Source organism: Scyliorhinus torazame, chromosome 24 (assembly GCF_047496885.1).
Source record: "Scyliorhinus torazame isolate Kashiwa2021f chromosome 24, sScyTor2.1, whole genome shotgun sequence".
In the NCBI taxonomy this organism is placed as follows: Eukaryota; Metazoa; Chordata; class Chondrichthyes; order Carcharhiniformes; family Scyliorhinidae; genus Scyliorhinus; species Scyliorhinus torazame.
In genome coordinates this window covers 41,564,179-41,582,579 of record NC_092730.1, presented here as the reverse complement: position 1 = coordinate 41,582,579, position 18,401 = coordinate 41,564,179, and the positions used below count along the sequence as shown (strand labels likewise).

The following is an 18,401-nucleotide window of genomic DNA, read 5'->3' as shown; positions in this document are numbered from 1 at the left end:
CACGAAGGCACTGAGAGTCTATGATCGGAGCGACGTGAAGTATCCAACTGGAGAGTTGAATCCTGACGACGGGAATTTCTCTCCACAGCTGCTTCCGGTGCTGCTTGCACAGACAAGTCGCCGAGAGAAATCCTCCAGTGTCCAAACAGGTGAACGTTCATCCAGTAGAGGGAGAAGAGTGTTCTGGGAGAAGTCAGCTTAGTCACCTCGCTGCACTGTGGGTCGCTGAAGAACAGGTATCAAGGAGCGGATCAGACTGAAAGCAAAACTTTGATACGAATAAAGAAAAAGGCAGATGTGTTGCTGACAAATAGCGACTTGTTTGCTTTTGGTGTGAATTAGAAAATAAATAGCAGAGAATGGTTTCGATCCATTGACCTCTGGGTTATGGGCCCAGCACGCTGCCGCTGCGCCACTCTGCTCGTGGTTGACTCTTTGCGGGGTCGGACTTGAGGTAAAGTTTGAAGAAATCAGTAACAACGTGATCAATGTTCCCAGAGCGGTGAATCTGTCGCGCCGAACTTCATTCTATGAAGGTGATTGCAGTCATTCCCCACTTTCCCATCAGAACAACGTCACAGAAGAAATCACGTCACCTTCACAGAACAACCATTCAGCACGAAACTGAATTATCTGAACCATGCTGACCAGAATCAGTGTGCTCAAACGTGTATTCTTGTTGAAAGAAAAAATGAGGAAGTGAATAGTTGTGTGGCTGCCGCAGGGCAGTAATGACGTACCTCCTGGTTTAAGGAGCAGAGTGCGGTAGGGAAACCGTGCTGGGCCATTACCCTGAGGACGAGGAATCGAGGCTGTTCTCTTCTATTTACATTCTCCCTCGCACCAAAAGTAAACAGAACTCACGTTCCTGTTTGCTTTGCAGCAAATACCTATCAGAAATTTCTTGCAGTCTCATCCCGACATTAGTCCCAAGAATGAAGGAGACAGCATGACACAGTGCAACATTGTAAAGCTCACACATAGGGAACCACGGAGAAAATGCTTTAAAGTCTCAGCAGGCCTGGCAGCATCTGCAGGGAGAGAAAAGAGCTAACGTTTCTAGTCCACGTGACAATTTGTCAAAGCTGCACGGGAAACGTTATCCAGTAGTACTCCACAGAGGGGCAATATAGATATATAACGATATCCAGTAATACCTCACAGTGAGGCAATAAGGAAATAAGGTTTATCGAGCAATAAATCACAATAGAAACCGAGTTCCCAACTTCCCCTCTCGGACGCATGTGAACAATCCAACCAGCCACACTATTTATAAGTTGAGAAGACGAATTTTACACGGGGTCCTGGGATCAATATGAATTCCTCAACCAGAGTCACTGAAGCAGATTATCGAGTCATTAACTGGGCTTTTGCCTGTGGGGTCTTGCTGTGCGTATTTAAGCAGGAAGCCCATGACCTCAGGCCAACGCTTGTTCAATGATCTTCCTGAGGTTGAAAATCTGTCTGGAGAAATTAAATCTCGTGCAGGAAAAGTGAATATCAGGAGAGAGATTCTAACCCACGTCTCCAAAAGAGACAGCGAGCTGAACGCAGCATCTTAGACCGCCTGGCCATCCTGCTGCGTCGTCGTCAAAACTAAGCTCCGTGCACAAATTGACTTAAATTCAATCTTCATCGTCGTTTCATTTCAAACAAGACATGCGTTTCCTCCTTTTGAACCCCAGCCAGAGTCCTGTATCCGAGTGCTCCAAATATGGCCTTACCAAAGTTTTGTACAGCTGCATCATCACCACACGGCTCTTAAATGCAACCCCTCTGTTAATGAACGCTAGCACACCATTGGCCTTCTCCACAGCTCTATCCACTTGAGTGGCAACTTTCAAACATCTATGAACATAGCCCCCAATATCTCTCTGCTCCTCCAAATTGCCAAGAACCCTACCGTTAACCCATTATTACGCATTCATATTTGTCCTTCCAAAATGGACAACCTCACACTTTTCAGGATTAAACTCCATCTGCCACTTCTCAGCCCAGCTCTGCATCCTATCTATGTCTCTTTGCAACCGACAATAGCCCTCCTCACTATCCACAGCTCCACCAATCTTCGTATCGTCTGCAAATTTACTGACCCACCCTTCAATTCCCTCATCCAAGTCATTATTGAAAATCACAAACAGCAGAGGACCCAGAACTGATCCCTGCGGTACGCCACTGGTAACTGGGATCCAGGCTGAATATTTGCTATCCATCACCACTCTCTGACTTCTATCGGTTAGCCAGTTCGTTACCTAACAGGCCAAATGTCCCACTATCCCATGCCTCCTTACTTTCTGCATAAGCCTACCATGGGGATCATTATCAAATGCCTTAGTAAAATCCATGTACACTACATCCACTTCTTTACCTTCATCCACATGCTTCATCACCTCCTCAAAGAATTCAATAAGACTTGTTAGGCAAGACCTACCTCTCACAAATCCATGCTGACTATCCCTAATCAAGCAGTGTCTTTCTAGATACTCAGAAATCCTATCGCTCAGTGCCCTTTCCATTACTTTGCCTACCACCGAAGTAAGACTGACTGGACTGTAATTTCCAGGGTTATCCCTATTCCCTTTTTTGAACAGGAGAACGACATTCGCCACTCCCCAATCCCCTGGTACCACCCCTGCTGACAGTAAGGACGAAAAGATCATTGCCGACGGCTCTGCAATTTCATCTCTTGCTTCCCATAGAATTCTTGTATATATTCCGTCAGGCCCGGAGGACTTGTCTATCCCCAACTTTTACAAAATGCCCAACGCATCTTCCTTCCTAACAAGTATTTCCTCGAGCTTACTGTTTCACACTATCCTCTCCAACAATGTGGCCCCTCTCATTTGTAAATACTGAAGAAAAGAACTCGTTCAAGACCTCTCCTATCTCTTCAGACACAATACACAATCTCCCGCTACTGTCCTTGATCGGACCTACCCTCGCTCTAGTCATTCTCATATTTCTCACATATGTGTAAAAGGCCTTGGGATTTACCTGGATCCTACCCGCCAAAGATTTTCCTTGCCCTCTCTTAGCTCTCCGAATCCCTTTCTTCAGTTCCCTCCTGGTTATCTTGTATCCCTCCAGCGCCCTGATTGAAACTTGTTTCCTCAGCCTTACAGATGTCTCCTTCTTCCTCTTAACAAGACATTCAACCTCTCTTGTCAACCATGGTTCCCTCACTCGACCATCTCTTCCCTGCCTGACAGGGACATACATATCAAGGACACGTAGTACCTATTCCTTGAACAAGTTTCACATTTCACTTGTGTCCTTCCCTGCCAGCCTATGTTCCCAACTTATGCACTTCAATGCTTGCCTGACAACATCGTATTTACCCTTACCCCAATTGTAAACCTTGCCCTGTTGCACGCACCTAACCCTCTCCATTACTAAAGTGAAAGTCACAGAATTGTGGTCACTATCTCCAAAATGCTCCCCCACTAACAAATCTATCGCTTGCCTTGGTTCATTACCAAGTACCAAATCCAATATGGCCTCCCCACTGGTCGGACAATCTACATACTGTGTTGGAAAAGCTTCCTGGACACACTGCACAAACTGTGGAGAAGATACTGCGTGATAGGATCTATTCACATTTGGAAGAAAATAGACTTATCAGTGATAGGCAGCATGGTTTTGTGCAGGGAAGGTCATAACTTAGAAACCTAATAGAATTCTTTGAGGAAGTGACAACGTTAATTGATGAGGGAAGGGCTGTAGATGTCATATACATGGACTTCAGTAAGGCGTTTGATAAAGTTTCCCATGGCAGGTTGCTGGAAAAAGTGAAGTCGTATGGGGTTCAGGCTGTACTAGCTAGATGGAAAAAGAACTGGCTGGGCAACAGCAGACAGAGAGTAGTGGTGGAAGGGAGTGTCTCAAAACGGAGAAAGGTGACTAGTGGTGTTCCACAGGGATCCGTGCTCGGAGCACTGTTGTTTGTGATATACAGAAATGATCTGGACGAAGGAATAGGTGGTTTGATTAGCAAGTTTGCAGATGATATTAAGATTGGTGGAGTTGCAGATACCGTGGAGGACTGTCAGAGAATACCGGGAAATATAAATAGATTGGAGAGTTGGGCAGAGAAATGGCAGGTGGAGTTCAATCCAGGCAAATGCGAGGTGATGCATTTTGGAAGATCTAATTCAAGAGCGGACTTTACGGTCAATGGAAGAGTCCTGGGGAAAATTGATGTACAGAGAGATCTGGGAGTTCAGGTCCATTGTACCCTGAAGGTGGCAACGCAGGTCGATAGAGTGGTCAAAAAAGCATACAGCATGCTTGCCTTCATCGGACGGGGTATTGAGTACAAGAGTCGGCAGGTCATGTTACAGTTGTCTAGAACTTTGGTCAGGCCACAGTTGGAATACTGCGTGCAGTTCTGGTCGCCACATTACCAGAAGGATGTGGATGATTTAGAGATGGTGCAGAGGAGGTTCACCAGGATGTTGCCTGGTATGGAGGGTGCTAGCTATGAAGGAAGGTTGAGTAGATTAGGATTGTTTTCATTGGAAAGACGGAGGTTGAAGGGGGACCTGATTGAGGTCTACAAAATTATGAGAGGTATATACAGGGTGGATAGCAACAAGCTTTTTCCAAGAATGGGGGTGTCAATTACAAGGGGTCACGATTTCAAGGTGAGAGGTGGAAAGTTTAAGGGAGGTGTGCGTGGAAAGTATTTTACGCAGAGGGTGGTGGGTGCCTGGAACGCTTTGCCAGCGGAGCTGGTAGAGGCGGGCACGATAGCGTCATTTAAGATGCATCTAGACAGATATATGAATGGGCGGGGAACAGAGGGAAGTAGATCCTTGGAAAATAGGCGACAGGTTTTGGTGAAGGATCTGGATCGGCGCAGGCTGGGAGGGCCGAAGGGCCTGTTCCTGTGCTGTAATTTTCTTTGCTCTTTGTTCTTTGTAAAGAGTTTCCACTCAATGTTTGGGAAGTTGAAGTCACCCATGACTACTACCCTGTGATTTCTGCACCTTTCCAAAATCTGTTTCCCAATCTGTTCCTCCACATCTCTGCTAATATTTGGGCCCACAGAAAACTCCCAACAAGGTGACCGCTCCTTTCGTATTTCTGACTTCAACCCATACTACCTCAGTAGGCAGATCCTCCTCGAAATGTCTGTCTGCAGCTGTTATACTATCTCTAATTAGCAATGACACCCCCCCCCCCACCACCTCTTTTACAACCCTCCCTAATCGTATTGAAACTTCTATAACCAGGGACCTCCAACAACCATTTCTGCCCCTCTTCTATCGAAGTTTCTGTGATGGCCACCACATCGTAGTCCCACGTACCGATCCATGCCTTAAGTTCACCCACCTTATTCCTGATGCTTCTTGCGTTGAGGTATACACACTTCAACCCATCTCCGTGCCTGCAAGTACTCTCCTTTGTCAGTGTTACCTTCCCCACTGCCTCATTACACGCTTTGGCGTTCTGAATATCGGCTACCTCAGTTGCTGGACTACAAATCCGGTTCCCATTCCCCTGCCAAATTAGTTTATACCCTCCCGAAGATTACTAGAAAACCTCCCTCCCAGGATATTGGTGCCCCTCTGGTTCAGATGCAACCCATCCTGCTTGTACAGGTCCCACCTCCCCCAGAATGCACTCCAATTATCCAAATACCTGAAGCCCTCCCTCCTACACCATCCCTGCAGCCACGTGTTTAACTGCACTCTCTCCCTATTCCTAGCCTCGCTATCACGTGGCACCGGCAACAAACCAGAGATGACAACTCTGTCTGTTCTGGCTTTTAACTTCCAGCCTAACTCCGTTTATTACCTCCACACCCTTTTTCCTACCTACCTCGTTGATAGCAATGTGCACCACGACTTCTGGCTGCTCACTCTCCCCCTTAAGGATCCTGAAGACACGATACGAGACATCCCTGGCACAGGCACCCGGAAGGCAGCATACCTTCTGGGAGTCTCGCTCGCGACCACAGAATCTCCTATCTATTCCCTTAACCATTGAATCTCCTATTACGATTACTTTTCTCTTCTCCCCCTTCCCTTCTGAGCCCCAGACCCAGACTCAGTGCCAGAGAGCTGGCCGCTAAGGCCTTCCCCCGGTAGGTCACCCCCCCCCCCTCAACAGCATCCAAAACGGTATACTTGTTTTGAAGAGGAACGGCCACGAGGGATCCCTGCACTGTCTGCCTGTTTGTTTTCGTTCCCCTGACTGTAATCCAGCTACTCTTGTCCTGTACCTTGGGTGTGCTTACCTCCCTGTAACTATTCTCTATAACCCCCTCTGCCTCGTGGATGATCCGAAGTTCATCCAGCTCCAGCTCCAGTTCCCTAACACGGTCTCTGAGGAGCTAGAGTTGGGTGCACTTCCCTCAGGTACAGTCAGCGTGGACACCGTATCCCTCACCACCCACATCCTACAGGATGAGCATGTAACTGCCCTAGCCTCCAACCCTTCTTACCTTACAGAATATAGCTGCCCTGTGGATCAACTGGACTTCCGGCCTCTGACTCTGCTCCCAGTCAGCTGCACACTCTATAAACTCCTGGTTCCGTTCTCGCTCTTTGCTGAAATGAAATTAAAGGAGCACCTTACTAACTTCTCACCTAACTCCCTCAGTCACCAAACACTCACTGTAGCAGTCAAATGCACCAAATTCATCACTCAGAGGAAACAAAGTGTGCACTGTAGCTGGATCACTTTTATACTGTGAATCTAGCCTCTGGAGACTGGCCTAATCCAATTAGCTAATTAATAAGCTCCAGCTGCAAGTACCGACAAGTAGAACCTTTGTTTAAAGCTTGATGAAAATTCACCTTCTCAACCAAACAGGAACTTTTAAGTTAATTAACTAAATAAAAGAAAGACTAGACTTTAGATCAAAATTAACCCTTATACACCCTCAGTCACGAAACTCTCACTATAGCACGCAAATGCACCAAATTCAGAACTCAGTGAAGAACGCCTCCAGTGGACAAACAGGAGGAACTTCATTCAGTGGAGGCAGCAGTGGAGGATTCTGGAAGAGGTCAACTGAGTCACCTCGACTGTACTGTGGGCAACCGAAGAACAGGTGTCAAGGAGCGGTTAAGCGCCAAACACGTCCCTCCCTACGTTTCCTCAAAACTGCTCCCGCGTTCAGTCAATGGCACCATATCGATCGCACAGGTGTTAAAAAGTGCTTTGCAGGGTTCGTCCGGGATTGGAACCCGGGACCTCTGGTATTTTATCGCAGCAGAATTTCCGACGTGAGAATCGCCAAAGCGAGAATCATACCCTTAGACAAACGAGCCACCTGGTGATCAACGTCCCGCTGAAACAATCTTACCATTACTTCCCAACCGAAGCTTATTTTATTAACTCAATGGGCTTCTTAATTCCTGTTGAATTTGGTTTGGTTGTTAAAGTAAAATCCAAATAAACTATTTTTTGTCCCTTGCTTATCTTATCGGGATCATTAGGTCAATTTGGTTCTTTCTGGTTTGTTGGCCTCCACTGCGAACAGAACAATAGACACACGGGACCAATCTTTATAAATAGAAGCGTCGAGCACATTCTTCATAATGCAGATTCTTCATAAAATCCTGAAAGAGAATTGGAAAATGTTGGATTACTCGGCTGGTCTGGCAACATCTGTGGAGAGAGAAAGAGAGTTACAGTTCCGAGTCAAGTATGACCCTGCTTCTCATACACTGTTTCCCTCTGTACAGATGCTGCCAGGACTACTGGGATTTTCCAGCATTTTCTGTTTTTATCACGGGTTTACCGCCAGCTCTCGGCGACCAACGTGGACACGGTGGGCAAAATGGATTTCGCCTGATCTGTAACTATTCAATGATTCTCTAAACGAGAGTGTAAGATCTGATCAAAGTGAAGTATCCAATTGGAGAGTTGCATCCTGGAGATTGGAATCTGTCTCCACAGCTGCTTCCGGTGCTGCTTTCACAGACAAGTAGCCGAAGAACCCCTCCAGTGGACAAACATGAGGAAATTCATCCAGTGGAAGCGGCAGAGGAGGATTCTGGAAGAGGTCAACTGGGTCACCTCGACTGTACTGTTGGCAGCTGAAGAACTGGCGTGAAGAAGTGGTTAAGCTCTAAACATGACCCTCGCTCCCTCCCTCCCTTTCCTCCAAACTACTCCCGAGTTCAGTCAATGGCACCATATCGATCGTACAGATTTTAAAAAGTTATTTGCACAGTCCGCAATCTGAACCCGGGATCTCTCTCATTTTATGGCAGCAGAAGATCCTAACCGAGAATCATACCACTAGACCAACGAGCCAGCCGGTGGTCAGCGTGCCGCTGACACCATTTTACCATTACCTCCCAAGCAAAATTTATTTTATCAACTCAATGGGCTTTTTAATTCCTGTTCAATTTGGTTTGGTTGTTAAAGTAAAATCGAAAGAAACTCTTTTTTGTCCCTTGCTTTTCTTATCGGGGTCATTGGGTCAATTTGGTTCTTTCTGGTTTGTTGGCCTCCGCTGCGAACAGAACAATAGACATCCGGGACCAATCTTTATAAATAGAAGCGTCGAGCACAAGGGCAATGCCGCTATGGAGATTCTTCATAAAATCCTGAAAGAGAAATATAACATGTTGGATAACTCGGCTGGTCTGGCAACATCTGTGGAGAGAGAAAGTTACAGTTCCGAGTCCAGTATGACATTGCCTCCCATTCTCGGTTTCCCTCTCAGTCAATGTCTGGTACTGTATGTGAGGGTGGGATTCAGTCTCTATCAGACATTGGTACTGAATGTCAGTGTGGAAATCTTTCTGTATTTATCAATCACAATTCTTGTTTGGGAAACGTGAGATGAATACGTAACATCCGCATGGCTGTAAGAGATAGAGAAAGTCACACAGAAAGAGACTATCAGGATACACACAGTGACACACAGAAAAGGTTCAGTGCAAACCAGCAAGATACTGAGATGGAGAAATTGGGTATTTAGGAAAATGTGTTTTCTGCTGCACACAGAGAGGCCCTGTTTGTAAATGTATATCCTGCTGTGTAACCGTGCTCTCTGATGTGTAACTGAGCTCTCAGCCGTGTAACTGAGCTCTCTGCTGTGTGACTGTTCTCTCTGTCGTGGAACAATGACTCTGCCGGTGACAAATCTGCACTGCACTGCACTAATTGGAGGGCTGTGACCAGTGGTGTTCCACAGGGATCAGTGCTGGGACCTTTGCTCTTTGTAGTATATAGAAATGATTTGGAGGAAAATGTAACTGGTCTGTTGAGTAAGTTTGCAGACGACACAAAGGTTGGTGGAATTGCGGATAGCGATGAGGACTGTCAGAGGATACAGCAGGATTTAGATTGTTTGGAGACTTGGGCGGAGAGATTGCAGATGGAGTTTAATCCGGACAAATGTCAGGTAATGCATTTTGGAAGGTCTAATGCAGGTAGGGAATATACAGTGAATGGTAGAACCCTCAAGAGTATTGAAAGTCAAAGAGATCTAGGAGTACAGGTCTACAGGTCATTGAAAGGGGCAACACAGGTGGAGAAGGTAGTCAAGAAGGCATACGGCATGCTTGCCTTCATTGGCCGGGGCATTGAGTATAAGAATTGGCAAGTCATGTTGCAGCTGTATAGAACCTTAGTTAGGCCACACTTGGAGTATAGTGTTCAATTCTGGTCGCCACACTACCAGAAGGATGTGGAGGCTTTAGAGAGGGTGCAGAAGAGATTTACCAGAATGTTGCCTGGTATGGAGGGCATTAGCTATGAGGAGCGGTTGAATAAACTCGGTTTGTTCTCACTGGAACGAAGGTGGTTGAGGGGAGACCTGATAGAGGTCTATAAAATTATGAGGGGCACAGACAGAGTGGATAGTCAGAGGCTTTTCCCCAGGGTAGAGGGGTCAATTACTAGGTTTAAGGTGAGAGGGGCAACGTTTAGAGTAGATGCACGAGGCAAGTTTTTTACGCAGAGAGAAGTGGGTGCCTGGAACTCGCTACCGGAGGAGGTGGTGGAAGCAGGGACGATAGTGACATTTAAGGGGCATCTTGACAAATACATGAATAGGATGGGAATAGAGGGATACGGACCCAGGAAGTGTAGAAGATTGTAGTTTAGTCGGGCAGCATGGTCGGCACGGGCTTGGAGGGCCGAAGGGCCTGTTCCTGTGCTGTACATTTCTTTGTTCTTTGATTGTGTTAAATCATTCCCTGTTGTGTAAATGTGTTCCCGGTTGTGGAAATCGATCCGTCTGAAGCAGAACCTTTCTGCGCCATTACGGAGACGAAATTTCAATTCCAGATTTATTCAATCTTGTCACCAAGGCTTAGTTCACACCCCTGGATTCCCAGTCAAGCGACATAATATTATGAAGACAGTTAATTCAGCATGAATAATATGGAAGCGCCCAACGTGGGGCTCGAACCCACGATCCTGAAATTGAAAGTACCATGCTCTACCGACTGAGCTAGCCGGGATGGTGCTGCCCTATTGATTAAACCTCTTCTTGCAGAGTAGCGGCGGTGCTCATTCGGAGGGTCAGTGTTGACTCGTTGGGTCGAATGGCCTCCTCCTGCGCTGGAGATTTTACGATTGGATGATACAAGGAGGTTGATGCGGTGGAGTCCTTCTGCCATACTGCCCACTCCTGACACCATGTAAAAATGCTGGTCTCTCAATGACTGGCGACCAAGGTCTTGTAATAAAAAATAATTAAATTAATAATTGAGCAGCCCCTCCTGGATTGTGCTCTGGCCGCGATCCGGGGAGAACTGCTCGAATCCAGACACGTGATCATGTTAGTTGCGTCATCAGGTCATCACGTGACTATTCGGCCTGCACAGGTCTCCTTCTGTGCCGTAATTTCTAGATTCCATCATTTTAATTTTCTCCCAGACTGGGAAGTGTGGTCCTGTTCCATTTGAATTTCTAATATATTTCCAATGTAACTGATGTTGTTACACAAACTATTTAATCAGTGGAATTGTGCGTTTAGGGAGTTGAGATTTTCGAGTCTCTCAAGGCTTCTCTCCAAATCCAATGGCCATTTTCCACGAAGTTTCAACCCCACCTCACATAAGCACTATTAGAACATAGAAAAATACAGCACAGAACAGGCCCTTCGGCCCACGATGTTGTGCCGAACCTTTTTCCTAGATTAATCATAGATTATCATTGAATTTACAGTGCAGAAGGAGGCCATTCGGCCCACCGTGTCTGCACCGGCCGACTATTGGTCGCTCGAATGGAATAACTTCCTGGAGTGATTCCAGGCTGGTTTTAGAATGTATTCCATCGACCAAATAACTAATGAATGACACAATGAACGCAGCTGCGATGGCCGAGTGGTTAAGGCGTTGGACTTGAAATCCAATGGGGTTCGAATCCTGCTCGCAGCGACTGTGATTCGAAATGTTTGTTCTACTCCCCGCACAAGCCGCTGACTCGAAAATTAATACGTTTTCCGATTGTTTGTAAATAAGCGGTTTCAACGTTAATCAAGTTCAGTCAGATATTTAACATTTTCGGGGGGGGGGGACACTGAACGAAATATTCAGATGAATAAGGAACTCACACCCAAAACAGCAATCAGGAAATAATAAGGGAAGGGAAAGTCAGGGAACCAAGAGGTGAAGTAATCAGTGGGAAGCGCAGCTGCTTAGGAATACAAAAAAGCATGAAAAGACAAAACTCAGGAGAGGTTACGATAGTCCCCATCCCACAAAATATGACACAGCATATGGCTAGCCAGTAACATTAGGAATGATAGTGAAAGGGATTACATTCATTGGAGTTTAGGAGGTTGAGGGGAGATCTAATAGAAACTAAGAGGTCTAAAAATTGATAATTATGCGGGCCCAGATGGACTACATCCTAGAGTTCTAAAGGAGACAGCTGAAGAAATAGTGGAGGCGTTAATTATGATCTTTCAAAAGTCACTGGAGTCCGGGAAAGTCCCAGAGGATTGGAAAATCGCTGTTGTAACCCCCCTGTTCAAGAAGGGAACAAGGAAAAAGATGGAAACTTATAGGCCAATTAGCCTAACCTCGGTTGTTGGCAAGATTCTAGAATCCATTGTTAAGGATGAGATTTCTAAATTCTTGGAAGTGCAGGGTCAGATTAGGACAAGCCAGCATGGATTTAGTAAGGGGAGGTCGTGCCTGACAAACCTGTTAGAGTTCTTTGAAGAGATAATAAATAGGTTAGACCAAGGAGAGCCAATGGATGTTATCTATCTTGACTTCCAAAAGGCCTTTGATAAGGTGCCTCACGGGAGACTGCTGAGTAAAATAAGGGCCCATGGTATTCGAGGCAAGGTACTAACATGGATTGACGATTGGCTGTCAGGCAGAAGGCAGAGAGTTGGGATTAAAGGTTCTTTTTCGGAATTGCAACCGGTGACGAGTGGTCTCCCGCAGGGTTCAGTGTTGGGGCCACAGCTGTTCTCTTTATATATTAACGATCTAGATGACGGGACTGGGGGCATTCTGGCTAAGTTTGCCGGTCATACAAAGATAGGTGGAGGGGCAGGTAGTATGGAGGAGGTGGGGCGGCTGCAGAAAGATTTAGACAGTTTTGGAGAGTGGTCCAAGAAATGGCTGATGAAATTCAACGTGGGCATGTGCGACGTCTTGCACTTTGGAAAAAACAATAGAGGCATGGACTATTTTCTAATACTGGCATTGGAGCGGGTCCAGCGGATATTCAAACGGATGATCCCAGGAATGGTAGGCCTAACATACGATGAACGTCTGAGGACCCTGGGATTACATTCATTGGAGTTTAGGAGGTTGAGGGGAGATCTAATAGAAACTTACAAGATAATGAATGGCTTAGATAGGGTGGATGTAGGGAAGTAGTTTCCATTAGCAGGGGAGACTAGGACACGGGGGCACAGCCTTAGAATAAAAGGGAGTCACTTTAGAACAGAGATGAGGAGAAATTTCTTCAGCCAGAGAGTGGTGGGTCTGTGGAATTCATTGCCACAGAGGGCGGTGGAGGCCGGGACGTTGAGTGTCTTTAAGACAGAAGTTCATAAATTCTTGATTTCTCGAGGAATTAAGGGCTATGGAGAGAGAGCGGGTAAATGGAGTTGAAATCAGCCATGATTGAATGGCGGAGTGGACTCGATGGGCCGAATGGCCTTACTTCCGCTCCAATGTCTTATGGTCTTATGGTCTTAATATTTCCTGCAACGTTTGGAAGGAGAAGCAGCAACGGCAGCGAATGGAAACGTGGTTTGGTTTCATTCAGCTGAATGTATTTTTGGGTAAAAAGATCGTGGCCGAAATCGAACATATTTTTAAAATATTTTCTTGTTCTCTTTCCTTTGCCTCTCTATCTGTTTCTTTGTTTCTTTCTCTCTCCCTCGCTCATTGTTTTTGTGCTTCTCCGAGGACTGACTGAATACACAGCGAAACTCAGCCCCATCTCATTCCAACTCTTTTGGACCAACACGTCCTGGTGATGGGCGGTCCTGAATCAGTGGAAGAATCGACAACCTATTCCATTCTTGGCTCTGTGAGAAGTCCCATTCCTGGTTGTGACGTGGCTCTGAGATAAAGAGCCACGTCACAATGATGTCGCCATTTTATTCTGTGTGCCATTTCTATGTGAGTGTTGACAACATAATTCAGCTCTTGGTATTCACCATGATTCAGTCAGTGGTGGTCTGTGGAAAGTAGGAGTCAGTCTGTGGCGCTCTGTCTCCCATAGTCTTGACGTTCAGAGTGACCATTACACAGTCCTTGTGGCGACAAGGTCCCATTTGCACATTGAGGATTCGCACCATCCGGTTATTTGACACTACCACCCTGCTAAGTGCGATCAATTTTGAAATACAATTGCTGCATATTTCAGTCCCTGACACTATATGGCAGAGTCAGATTCATTCCATATTTGTAATATACCAATCATTCTTCGGATTGTTACATATCTTCTGCAACAATCTGTCTTTGTATTCAGTTAAATCGCTTTGCGAGAGTCTCTGGGACTGTATGAGAGTCTGTCATTCATTCAATATCTTTCATTCTCTGAAAATCTGTGTTAAGGTTGAACTAAATCTGTAATGATCAATCTCTGATATTGTTATTGAGTGAATAAAATCATTATGTTGTTTGCTAGTTTCCGTTAAAACGTCTGCATATCAGAATCATGACAAAACTTTCAGTGGCAGTGGGCATGCGCGTGTGTTGGGGAGGTGCATTTCGACATTTGGGTGGTGAATGACTCTTTATCTGTCAGCCCCTGCTGTGCACAGTAACAAGTCTGACAACACCAGGTTAAAGTCCAACAGGTGTGTTTCAAACACTAGCTTTCGGAGCACTGCTCGTTCCTCAGGTGAATGAAGAGGTATGTTTCGGATACATATATAGAGGCAATGTCAAAAATGCAAGACAATGCTTTGAATGCCAGCATTTGCAGGTAATTAAGTCTTTACAGGTCCAGAGATTAAATGAAAATGAAAAAGAAAATCGCTTATTGTCACAAGTAGGTTTCAAATTAAGCTATCGTGAAAAGCCACATTCCGTCGCCTGTTCGGGGAGGCTGATCCGGGAATTGAACCATGCTTCTTACCTGACTCGGTCGGCTTTTAAAGCCAGCGATTTAGCCCTGTGCTAAACCAGATAGGGGTAACCCCAGGTTAAAGAGGTGTGAATTGGCTCACACCAGGGCAGTTGGTAGGATTTCGCAAGCCCAGGCCAGATGGTGGGGGATAAATGTAATGCGACATGAATCCAAGGTCCCGGTTGAGGCCGTACTCATGTATGCGGAACTTGGCTAGAAGTTTCTGTTCGGCGATTTTCCTTGTCGCGCGTCCTGAAGGCCGCCTTGCAGAACGCTTACCCGGAGATCAGAGGCTCAATGCCCTTGACTGCTGAATTGTTCTCCTACGTGTTCTCTGGTGTGACATGTGAATATTCGATTCATTCTCTATCTGCAGACTCTGTTGCTTTGTGTGGCACAGGTCTCCCCAGACCAACGAGCCAGCCGCTGATTTGATCTCACTTGAAGCAACTTTTAATTGCGTCCAAAGCCCATCAGTTTCCCCACACAATTATAAATTAGAAATATGAAAGGACAATGTGACATTTATCTCTCTGTTCTGGAGCTGATCAGAAGCAGTGATGTCAGTTTGCACCACTCGCCAAGTCGGTCTGTGGATGCGCTTCGCCAATCACGTGGGTAATGTAATTCTGCCAGTCAGTGGGTTCAGTTGGCATTTTAGGAGAAATTCGAAGTCATCATGACTTCATCAGTGGCCTCATGGTTAAGGTGTGAGTGATGTTTATCATGATGTGATCAAATGAGTGTCTATTTGAGTCTTTCCGCAGGGAGTTTTCATACTGAGGAGAAACATGTTGGACATGGTCTGGGAATGTTTCACTCCGGTCCATTCCCAACATATCCTGCCCTGATGGGATGGGCTTTTCCTTCCAATCGTTGCAGAACACTTTTTAAATATTGATTAATATTCGTTAATTATCATTTATTAAGTATTGTTTCATATGTTTAGTGTAGTTTATTTAAAAATACTAATTACCAGACGCGATAAATTTTTACTTTCATTCCCGAAACAGCCAAATTGGGTGAAAACCATCAATGAGATGCAAAGGGAGCCCCGGTCATTTGTGTGGCCAGTGGTTTGTTTATGGAGCTGAGTAAATATCCCGGAGCAGAGCGGCTGCGAGCGGCGTTCGAACCTCCGCGGGGATACAATAATGTGCGTTTGCCGTTTGTGTCCACACATTTGGCGAGGAATGGAGCTGCTGCTGCCCGGTGAGCTGGGCAAGCAAGAAGCACAGATATTGACCAACTGCACCCGCTCCAAATAGATTACCCAAACTACTGGACAAAACAAAAACAAGCACAACTGATCTTTTCAGAAACTATGTCAGTCTCTACGAAAACAATATGCCAACACCGCTTCAAGATTCGATCTGCTGTAAGAATTCACTATGAACTGCCTCAATGTCAGCCGTAATTCCTTACCAGCTCTCAGATAGAAGCTGGCTGTTTAGAAGTTTCCTTCACTTTTCTAGGTCCGGCTCAGTAAAATCAATCACACCCCCATGATCTGCTTTTCTCCTGTTCTCAGACACATCCACTTTGTACAAGTGCGCACCAAATGATTTGCAGAGTGAGAGTCAGACTCGTTCTCTCTCGATCCCTTTATCCCAGTGCCGCCTCACAACCAGGAATGGAACTTCTTACAGAGCAAGAATGGAATAGTTTGTCGATTCTTCTACTGATTCACGACCGTCCATCACCAGGACGTATTGGTCCAAAAGAGTTGGGATGAGATGGGGCTGAGTTTCACTGTGTATCCAATCAGCCCCCGGAGAAGCACAAAAACAGTGAGTGAGGGAGAGAGAAAGAAACATATAGAGAGACAACAGAAAGAGAACAAGAAAATATTTTTTAAAAATGTTCCATTTCTGCCACGATCTTTTTACACAGAAATACATTCACCTGAATGAAACCGAACCACGTTTCCATCCGCTGCCGTTGCTGCTTCTCCTTCCGAACGTTGCAGGAAACTTTATTATTTATTGATTGTTGCTTTGAGTGTGAACTCCTCATTTATCTTTATGTTTCGTTTCGTTTCCAAAAAGAACGTTTTTCTAAAAAACTGAATTCGATAAATGTTAATACCGTTAACAGACAATCAACCGAAATTCCGATTCATTGTCGAGCCGGCAGCTTTTCCGGGGAGTTGAACAAACATTTCGAATCACAGTTGAATCTGCGGGGGGGGGAAACGCTATTGGATTTGAAGTCCAACGACTTGACCACTCGGCCATCACAGCTGCATCATTCAACAGTAATTTGGTCGATAGAATACATTCTAAAACCGGCCTGGAATCACTCCAGGAAGTAATTGCATTCAAGCGATCAAAGCGTCCGCGGGGTTTATGTGAGGAGGGGTTGAATCTTGTGGAAAATAACCATTCGATTTGGAAAGAAGCCTTCAGATATTCGAAAATCTGAGTTCCCTAAACGCACAATTCCACTGATTAAATAGTTTGTGTAACAACATCAGTTACATTGTAAAAATATTAGAAATTCATGTTCCTTTTCAAATGCAGCAGCACTAAACTTCCCAGTCTGGATGAAAATTAAAATGATGAATCTAGAAATTAGAGCACCGAGGGAGACCAGTGGAGACCGAATGGTCACGTGATGACGCAACTAAAATGATCACGTGTCTGGATTCCTGCAATTCTTCCCGGATCGCGGTCAGAGAACAAGCCAGGAGGAGCAGCTCAATTATTAAATCAACTATTTTTTTATTACAACTCCTTGATTTCCAGTGATTCAAAGACGACCATTTCTACATGGTGTCAGGAGTGGACATTATAGCAGAAGCATTTGAACGCATCAACCTCCTTGCTTCATAGAATCGTAGATTCTCCAGCGCAGAAAGCCATTCGGCCCAACAAGTCATTACTTACCCTCCGAATGAGCACCGCAGCCACTCTCCACAAGAAGAGGTTTAATGGGCAATGCAGCACCAGCTCGGCTAGCTCAGTTGGTAAAGCATGGAACTCTTAATCCCAGAGTCGTGGGTTCGAGCCCCATGTTGGGCGCTTCCTTACCATTATCGGAAAAGATTGATGCTGAATGAACTGTCTTCACAACAAGAAGGCAAGAATATGTCGCTGGACTGGGAATCCAGAGGTCTGAACGAACCCTTGGTGACAAGATTTAACAAATCTGGAATTGAAATTTCGTCGTAGTAATGGCGTAGAAAGGTTCTGCTTCAGGCGGATCAATTTCCACAACAGGGAACGATTTGACACAACCACAGTGAAGATCTGTCACCAGCAGAGTGACGGTTCCGACAGAGAGAGCACAGTTACACAGCAGAGAGCACGGTTACACAGCAGGATATACATTTTCAAACAGAGCCTCTCTGTGTGCAGCAGAAAACACATTTTCCGAAAAAAACAGTTTCTTCATATCGGCACCTTTTCTCTGTGTCATTGTGTGTGTGTCCTGATAGTCTCTTCCTGCATTTCTCAGTGTCTTTCTCTGTCTGTCACAGCCGTGATGATGTTACGGATTCATCTCACTTTTCCCAAACAGCAATTGTGATTGACAGATACAGAAATATTTTCACACTCACATTCTGTACCAATGTCTGACAGAGTCTGAATTCCACTCTCACAAAAAGTACCAGACATTGACTCATAATGAAGGCATCCTGCTCTCACAACCTGTTCCAGAGACTGAGGTGCAGACTGTTCCCTCCACTCGCCAACACTACCTGTGATTTACAGATACAGAACAAATCTCAGTCAGGTGAGTAGCAGAGTTTGATGGGTACGACATGTATTCCACAATCGCCTTCTCTGCGCCAGATAATCAGACGCAGTCGACATACGGTGTCTGTGTTGTTTTAACAAGAGGTTTACACAAGAACCGGAACACATTTACACAAT

General features: G+C 45.5%; 4 non-coding genes across 4 annotated transcripts; 2 read left to right on the top strand and 2 right to left on the bottom strand.

Moving 5' to 3' along the window:
* Positions 1-350: 350 nt before the first annotated feature.
* trnam-cau (transfer RNA methionine (anticodon CAU)) lies at positions 351-422 on the bottom strand. Its single transcript has one exon. It is a non-coding gene; the product is annotated as a tRNA-Met (tRNA).
* A 9,938-nt stretch (positions 423-10,360) lies between these two features.
* Positions 10,361-10,433, bottom strand: trnae-uuc (transfer RNA glutamic acid (anticodon UUC)). Its single transcript has one exon. It is a non-coding gene; the product is annotated as a tRNA-Glu (tRNA).
* Positions 10,434-11,286: 853 nt separating this feature from the next.
* On the top strand, positions 11,287-11,354 carry trnas-uga (transfer RNA serine (anticodon UGA)). Its single transcript has one exon. It is a non-coding gene; the product is annotated as a tRNA-Ser (tRNA).
* Positions 11,355-17,473: 6,119 nt separating this feature from the next.
* trnak-cuu (transfer RNA lysine (anticodon CUU)) lies at positions 17,474-17,546 on the top strand. Its single transcript has one exon. It is a non-coding gene; the product is annotated as a tRNA-Lys (tRNA).
* The last annotated feature ends 855 nt before the right edge of the window (positions 17,547-18,401 follow it).